Genomic DNA, 7624 nt, shown 5'->3' with positions numbered 1-7624 from the left:
GGGAACCTCAGAATGAAGCAGAGAGAGGTTAAGTACGTCTGTAAATAACCCCGCCAGCTGATCAGCACAATATCTGATGACACGGCCAGGGACACCACCGGGGCCAGATGCTTTCCTGGGGTTCACTCTCCAGAAGACTGATCTTGCATCCTCGACGGTGACTGTGGGTTCATTTGTATTGGAGGCTGTCAGGGTGGGTGGTGACAAACCAAATCCCCTTCTGTTCAAAACGTGCATAGAATGCATTAAGCTCATCAGGAAGGGATGTGCTGTTGTAAACTATGCTGCCCGACTTCGTTTTGTAGCCCGTTATAGCATGTAAGCCCTGCCACAACTGACAGCTGGTCTGGGACTCTATTTTGAACCGGTGTTCTCTTAGCATCTCTGATAGCCTTACGGTGAAGCTGCAGTGCTGTACAATGTAACTATCCTGAAGCTGCATTTAAGTTATTCCACAACCAGTGAATGAGATCAAAGCAGTGCGGTCCTGTTGGAATTGGTGGTGAATAATAAAGAAACTAATGGGAAGAGGAGTCTCAAAGAACATCTCTATACATGATGACAGGGACGCTCAGCACAAAAGATATGGCTGAAGCAGTCACACTCATCTTCAGTAGGCACAGGTGGCCCATCTTGGTCACCTCCTGAGTAAGCACCATCGCAGAAGCAAGGTTAGCCAATTAGAGGCAATTAGACTCACTCCAAGCGTTATCAAGAAACTGCTGAGCACACTGGACTCTGCAAGGCTATGGGCATTGACAGCATCATGGGTCATAGTGCTGAAGACCTGTGTTCCTGAAGATGCCTTCCCTCTCTAACAGTCTGGCTACAATACCCACATCTCCCTGTTAATGTTGGAAGTTCCTCAGATTCTGACAGCATCTGTGAGGAGGTGCAGGATTTCTACTTTTGACCGATGACCTTTCATGGTTGGTGAGGAGGAGGGATCATCGACAAGGGTCATTAGCTATTTCTTTTTCCACAGATGCTGCCTGGCTGGCTGAATGTTTCCAGCACCTGGAGTTTTTTTTTTATTTTTCAGTCCCTGGCCAGTCTGATATAACTCTGTTTTCCTCTCTCCGCAGATATTCCTGACCTGCTGGACTTTTCCAGCATTCTCCTTTATTTCAAAGTTCCAGCTGCTTTCTGTTTCTTACAGTTCAAACATTGTTTCTATTGTGTTTTTTTGTTTTTCTCTCTTCTCTAATCTCACTCTTTATCTCCTCCAGGCAGAGGAGGTACCATTAACAAGCCTTTACACCCCCTCAGTTGATGCCAATACATGCCATCCAGCTTTTCCTAGTCTCCACCCTATCACAGACATTCCCTTTGCTCCCCCCACCCCTCCCCTTCTCAGCAACTTAGTTCTCAGTCCCCAAGAAAGCTCACCAACAGTAATTATATTTTTCTCTCCACAGCATTCTGAATATTTCCCCACATTTTCTGCTTTTGTTTTGATTGTGAGAGATAAGGCTGGTTTAAGGGAAGTTCTTCAACATCCATTTGAACCTCTGGATTGTGACAGCAAACTAAATAGCTCTTCTCCCTAAAACTTCTATGGCAGCTATGAACCAGAGAAAGCTGTGCCCTTTCAATTTGCTCAAGGTCATTAAAGCTATCAATAAGTATACAGTCTCCATTACATCCTGGCAGAACACAAATGTTGAAAGCAAAGTGCCTGCAATGAGATAATTCCCTTTCTCAGATACATTCTGTTGTGTGAAGAATTACATTTCTAATCTTAAGAGTGACTGAATCTGTCTATAAAACTTGGTTAATAATTAAGGATCTAATTTTTTTTATTTGCTCTGAACACTTATGAATTTTACCACAGCAGTCTCTAATGTTGCCACCATATTTAAGTGTTGAGGCCAAATTCATTTTGATCTAATTAATGGGAGAAGGGGGGAGTTGCTAACACTGCATGGATTGCCAATAGCGTTTCTGAGATTGCATCTTCTGCTGATTGCTACTTTTTAAAACCAATTCCAATCTCAGAATTATAATGAGATACAAAGCAGAAACAGGCCCTTTGGTGCATGCTGACTGTCGAACACCCACTTACATTAGTCCTACATTCATCCCATTTTATATTCTCCCCATAATCTCATCAATTTACACTAGATTCCTCCACTCACCTGCATGCTAGGGGCAGTTTACAGTGCCAATTAACCTACCAACCTACATGTGTTTAGGATGTGGGAGGAAACCGGAGCCCCCAGAGGAAACTCCTCAGGTCAGAGGGAGAACATGCAAACTCCACACACACACACACACAGCACCCGAAGTCAGGATTGAACCCAGATCTCTGGGACTATGAAGCAGCAGCTGCAACAACTGCACTGCTGTGCCTCCCTCATCTTGTTTTCTAAACTCTCCTGCTTTATGTTACTGATGGTATTTCAAACAGAATGAAAGAGGAATTGGAGGAATTCATTCAATCAAGTCTTGGCAGATTTGTATCTTAATTCCATCCATTGCCTTATGAACTTGCTTAACAGAAAGTATAATTCCCACTCGTGAAGTTTTCAATTGACACAACTCACTCACTCAGGCTCACAGAACTTTGTGTAGGAGCTCCAAGATTGCCACAACTCTTCCTGTGAAGATGTGCTTCTAGATGGAGAATTTAGAGACTGCTGAAGCTTTGGTCTACATTTAACATTATATCCCTCATCCTGGATTCTCCCAGAAGACTGGGGAATGTTCACAGAGCAGAATAAATTTTGTCCCAGCAACATGAAAACAAGAATTATTGTTGCCATAAATGGAGCCAACATTGTCTTGTGTGTATGTAGTGAATGTAGAGCTTTTGATTATTTGACTTGTATTGCACACTTCCAGCAGTCTTGCAATTTGGTTTTGACTGAAATGAGTGCTCACCCCTATTTTCCCTAAAAGTTGAGCAAGTTAGACAGGTTCATAAATAGTCATACGCAGCTGACCATTTGAGTTTGGATATGTAGCTGGAGAATGGCTGCTACTTGCGTCCAGCTCATCTTTTGCTGTGACAAAATAGGTCAATCATCAAAATGTGGTTCCTTGCATTGACAGAGCACAGGCTAGGATGTTACTGTTAAGTCCACACTGCATTCTGCTTGTGTGATGCATTCTTTAAATAACAGGAAGTTACAAATCAATGGTGCATTTACATGACAGTGTGCCAGTTAAGCAAATTCATAGAAGTCATGACACGAGATTCTGTAGACACGGGAGTCTGGAGCAACACACGCAAAATCCTGGAGGAACTCAACAGGTCAGGCAGCATCTGTGGAGGGAAATTAACTGTCGATGTTTCCGGTCGAGACCCTTCATCGGGACTGGAAAGGAAGCGGGCACAAGCCAGAATAAAAAGGTCAGGGGAGGGGGAGGTGTACAGGCTGTCTTCAGGTGAGAGGGGGAAGGTGGGTGGGTGGGGGAGGGGGATGAAAGAGAGTGATGTAAGAAGCTGAAAGGTGATGGGTAGAAGAGGCAAAGGGCTGAAGAAGGAGGAGTCCAGTTGGAGAGGACAATAGACCATGGAATAAAGGGAAGGAGGTGGGGAATAGATGGGCAGGTCATGAGGGTGGGGGAGGGGAAAGAGAAGGGGTGAGGGGGCCACAGTAATAAGGGAAAACAAAGGGTGAGAAAGGGGGGGGGGTGAAAGAGAGGAGGGGGTTACCAGAAGTTATAGAAATCTACACTGAGGCTGTCAGGTTGGAGACCACCAAGGTGGAATATGAGGTGTTTCTCGTCCAACCTGTGTCTGGCCTCAACGTGGCAGTAGAGGAGGCCATGGATAGATAAGTCAGTATGGGAGTGGAAATGATGTGGCTGGCCACCGGGATGTCCTGGCTTTTGTGACGGACAGAGTGAAGGCGCTCGAAGAAGCGGTCACCCAATCTGCATCGGGTCTCACCGATGCAATAAATGATTTCCTCGGATTCACAGGTGAAGTGCTGCCTCACCTGGAAAGACTGTCTAAGGCCTGGAATGGTGGTGAGGGAGGAGGTGTAGGTACAGGTGTAGCACTTTTCAGGGATAAGTGCCGGGAGGATCATCAGTGGGGGGGGACAAATGGACATGGGAGTCACGGAGAGAGCGATCCCTGCGGAAAGCGAAGGGGGTGGGAGGGGAAGATGTGCCTGGTGTTGGGATCCCGTTGGAGGTGGCGGAAGTTGCAGAGAATGATGTGTTGGAGCATTGTTTTTTCTGAATGATAAGCTTTGGCCCTAACCTTGATTATATTGCCAAACATTAGCAACTATGCATGCAAAATCACTTTGTGTCAACCTAACACTGCAATGGAAAAGATCACAAGATTAATGTCTAATGAAACCAGGTCTGTCCCCTGTCTTGTATGTTTCTTGAATGCAGAACTTCCAAAAAGAATAACATTTTCCTTCTGAATATTTCTCTGCAGTGGAAGTATTGTAAATGTGTTGATTCACCATTTCCCTTGCTACTTTCACTCCCTAAGATTTAATTTCTCTCAAATTTACAAAGTTTCAAAATCATCATTATTTTTCAGTTTTTCATTCACTTAGAAGCCAAATACCTGCATAGTTGTATCGGAAAACATGATTCGTCCTGCAGAATAAACAAATATTTCAAATGTGTTCCAGGCCTCTCCTGAGAAAGAGAAATGAACCACTCATTTGATATGAATTAAATGGAAGAGCTGAGCAGCCTATGTATATATTTCAGAATGTCAGAAGATCATAACTTTGTGGTGCATAACAAATTTTGTGGGCTGAAGTTTGATACCGAATCTGCATAAAAGAGTGGATGTCTTTGCATAACTTTATAATACAATGGCTATTAACTAAACAGAGTTAAGTCTTACAAAGACGTCAATATTTCCAAGTACACTAGCATTGTTCTTCATTTAAAGAGAAATAGATGACAATCTTTCATACAACAAACAGACTCAGTTAATGGGAGTTTATTCATACATTGTAAATGAGCTTTGCAAAGTTGAGCATAACTCACTTGCATTAAAATTCCTGGTCTTTTATGCTGGATAAATCAATTCTGCTAGTGTTACTGGTGAAAATGAAGTTACTCGTACTCATTCCCCAGATATCCACCAGTGAAAGAAAAATATTTTGAAGTTTGTTATTGGTGATTCACTTCAACATGTCCAGACAGATCAAAGTTTGGTGAACAAGATGAATTTTGTTCATGGGTACTAATTCAATGATGTTTGAACAGAAACTATGTTAGTTGAAATTCCTTTTTACTCTTGCCTTCAACATTGTATTAAAGCAATAGCATTCAAGCAATTACACTCTTACAAATTTTAGATCAGATTGCTTTTCTTCTGTAACTAACATAAAGATTAGTGTAGGTGTTCACTTCCTACTGCCTCATTCCTCAACACCCATATTCTCCAACGGAGCCTAAAGCCTCACCTACTGCAATATTAACCTTTGGCCATAATGTGGTAAATAAAATTTATTCTTTGACAAAGCTCTTTTTCATCTGCTTTTTATCATATTATAAAACCTAATGTCAAAATCCTTAAGGCCTCTTGAAAGGAAAAGTGCGATAGAGGTTTAGGGAGGAATTTGAACTTGCAAGGCTTGGCAGCTGAAGGTAAATAGGGGATGATGGGAAGTCATGTTGGAGGAACACTTATGAACCTGGAAAGATTCCAGTGATGAGGCGAGGGGAAAGCAGGCATTTGTAGACAAGTGTGATCATTTTATAACTGAGATGTTGCCTAACAAGAAGCCAATATTGGTCAGCAAGCAAATAAGACTTGGTGGCAGTTAGAACACTGGCAAAGGAGGCTTCAACACAGCCTTAGGTTTATCAAGAGCAGGATGAGGAGGTTGGTCAGAGTGGATAAGAAAGAAAAATCACTTTTTTGATTGATCGCAAGAACTGAGGAAAGTGAAGATGGGTCTTTTTCTCAGAGGCGTCATGGAGCCCATACTGCATGGAAACAGGTCCTTCAGCCCACTGTATCCATGCAGCCACTCAGAACCTATCTGTACCCATCCCATTTTCCAGCACCCAAGCTCATAGCATTCTATGCCATGATATCTCAAGCATTCATTTAAATACTTGAAATGTAGCGTGAATGTCTGTCTTTATCATTACCTTAGACCACATCCAAATTTAAGAATAGTTATGATGAGTAATTGAAGGAAAGAAGAAGTCAAGGGATATGGAATAAGTCAGGCAAGTGATTTAAGATGATTGCTTATGAAGGCAATTGATGAGCCAAGCTCCCATTTCCATATTGTACTTCCATAGCAGTATCATTCAATTGTAATTGTATGACATGATGATGAATGCTATCTGTGCCACTATGTGTGAAAGCTTATAGGAAGGGAATTTCCCTGCTGACATTGAGGGAAAGGTTGTTGTCATGATCCCATGTCACTAAGCTCTCTACTCCCTTCCACTACTCCGACTCATCATTATTTGAGATTCGTCCCACTATGATGGTGTCATCTACAAACTTGCAGATGGAGTTAGAGCAGAATCTGGCCACACAGTCGTGAGTGTATAGGGAGCAGTGTAGAGGGCTGCGGACGCAGCCTTGTGGGGCACCAGTGTTGAGAATAATCGTGGCAGAGATGTTGCTGCTTATTCTTACTGATGCTTATCCTTCCTCCTGCTGAAGGTTTTTAACTGGGATAAATTAATAGTGTTGTTTTGAGAATGTTTGTAAGACTTTGTCCGTTTATGGAATTAAATACAAAGGGACAGATTTTGCTTTTGTATTCTATGCTCATGTACAATGGAAAGATTTCACACTGAACTGCAGAATAAATTTCTTTCACCCATATGGCAGAACGCAATATCACAAAAGAATTTTGTTGGACTTTTAGTTTTATTAGATCTTAAGTAAACAGCCAAAAATGTCAGTAACCACAACCTGGTTTTACAACATTGTCAATTCAATCGTATAAGAGCTATACTCAACAAGTAGAAAATAAATAGCTTGCAAAATTGCTCGGTAGTAAAGGCCATTTACGTGCATCTTCAAAAGTCCCTCCAAAAGATAATACTGCCTTCAGTTATAATGATAATATTGGATGTGGTGAAGTGATAATGAATTCATAACAAGTGTTCCAAACAATTAGTTCTGTCATGGCCCATCTAATTATTCATAAGTAAATCCATTATTGTCAAAGATATTCTTTTGTGATATTGCGTTCTGCCATATGGGTGAAAGAAATTTATTCTGCAGTTCAGTGTGAAATCTTTCCATTGTACATGTGCATAGAATGCAAAAGCAAAACATTCTCAAAACAACACTATTAATTTATCCCGGTTAAAAACCTTCAGCAGGAGGAAGGATAAGCATCAGTAAGAATAGGCAGCAACATCTCTGCCACGATTATTCTCAACACTGGTGCCCCACAAGGCTGCATCCGCAGCCCTCTACTCTGCTCCCTATATGCTCACGACTGTGTGGCCAGATTCTGCTCTAACTCCATCTGCAAGTTTGTAGATGGCACCATCATAGTGGGACGAATCTCAAATAATGATGAGTCGGAGTAGTGGAAGGGAGTAGAGAGTTTAGTGACATGGGATCATGACGACAACCTTTCCCTCAATGTCAGCAGAACAAGAGAGCTGGTCATTGACTTCAGGTAGGGGGCAGTGCACACACCCCTGTTTACAT

This window comes from Pristis pectinata, chromosome 10, assembly GCF_009764475.1.
Source record: "Pristis pectinata isolate sPriPec2 chromosome 10, sPriPec2.1.pri, whole genome shotgun sequence".
NCBI lineage: Eukaryota > Metazoa > Chordata > Chondrichthyes > Rhinopristiformes > Pristidae > Pristis > Pristis pectinata.
Note: the sequence above shows the minus strand (reverse complement) of the source record.